Here is a 1653-nt window from a genome sequence, read left to right as displayed (position 1 = left end):
TGCTTCAGTACCATCCTCCTGATTACCTTGCTCCTGAGCGAAGCTCAGTAGAGCCCAAAAGTGTGAGGTATATTACCTCTACCCCAACACTCTTTGCAATGCTACAAGCACTTGGATAGTGAAGTAGTAACAGATGGAAGGAGAAATTAAAAGGCGTTAGCGAGGAAATAAGCTGCTTTCATTTGAGATTTGAGCCAACAGACTAAAACTGTATGATATGGTAGGAAAACAGCAAAGTTGAAGAGCAATACAGCTTGAAAATTATTCTTGTATCTGTAAAGAAAGTAGTTCTAAAATAGGAACCTCACTTTGGGATTGGAAATGAGATTTGCAAACTTGCATTCTTGTATTGTCATTTATTGTCGAAACATGCCCAGTTGATTTGTCTGGATTTGAGTGAAATTAGTCTAGCAGCCAGCGTTATCTCAGTGCCCTTGTCCTGGTGACAACTAGGTCACCATCGTACATCCTCCCCATCAGCAGCCACGTTTGCTGCCCCATCAGAAAACACATAACACGTATATTGTTATTGATAGAGCATCGAGCATATGCCAAGTTCTATATGCTTTCATTAAACCTGGTGGAAACTGGCCAACTATAGTTAAAAGTTATTACACACGAGAACCCAAAGAGGATAATTACCAAACCTCATTTCTTTTGAAAATGAGGCTAATTAAGAATTAGCCAAAGATGCGTGAAGCAGAAAACCAGCAATGGCAAGGCAGCCTCCCCACCCTGACACACTGCGGGCTTTCTGCAACATAAGCAGTGCCAGGACCCTTCAACTGGTTTGACCAAAGGCCACAAACCCAACCCACCTCCCCAGGAACCCAGCAGGCGTTTTGGGCTGCAGGGAGGAAGTTTAAAGAGCTGATGAATGTTGGCTGGGCAGCCCTGTTCAAGGTGGTGGGGTGTTCTGGTTTGGGATTCTGGATGTGGATTCAGGAACACAAGGATTGGGAGCAAAGGTAGACTAACAGAGAGTCCTCTTTGGATGCTAGCCACAGAGAAAGGGCTGACCCTTTGATCCCTCAGCTTTTATACTGTGCACGATGCAGAGGGGATGGAATACCCTGTTGGCCAGTTTTGGGTTACCTGTGCTGTCCGCAGCTCCCACAGGTGCGACCGCTCTACACTTTTCTGCTTCCAGCCCTCCAGTTGGGCATACAACAAAGTTAGCTGACCTTGGTTATTACAAGCAGGAGCCTCTCTGCATAGCCATTTCTTGGCATAATTACAAAAAAACAGGTCTTATCTCTCCGAGAGTGAGATATATGCTGTTAATTTCAGAGAGTTCAGTTAGAAGAGGCTTAGCTGCAAATTACTGAACAGAAAACTGCTTCTGTTTTACCTCAAACCAGGATGGGGCAGGGGAGGCCTGCATGAGGCGACGCCACCATAAGGAAGGGGACGCACCGCGGGGCGGGGGAAGTACCCCCTTCCCCTCAGGCACACCACACCTGAGAGAACGGCGGCTCAGGCCCCACACCGCGGCCACCCCTCAGCCCCGAGGCCTCACCGGAGGCCCGGACCCCCTCAGGGCAGCCGGGGCCCCGCCGTATCGCCATGGCGACGCCCCCGCCCCGCCCCGCGCCGCCCGCCCAGCCAATGGCGCCTCCGCGCCCGCGTCACGTGAGGGGCGCTCCCCCGTCG

This window comes from Chroicocephalus ridibundus, chromosome 7 (genome assembly GCF_963924245.1).
Source record: "Chroicocephalus ridibundus chromosome 7, bChrRid1.1, whole genome shotgun sequence".
In the NCBI taxonomy this organism is placed as follows: Eukaryota; Metazoa; Chordata; class Aves; order Charadriiformes; family Laridae; genus Chroicocephalus; species Chroicocephalus ridibundus.
Note: the sequence above shows the minus strand (reverse complement) of the source record.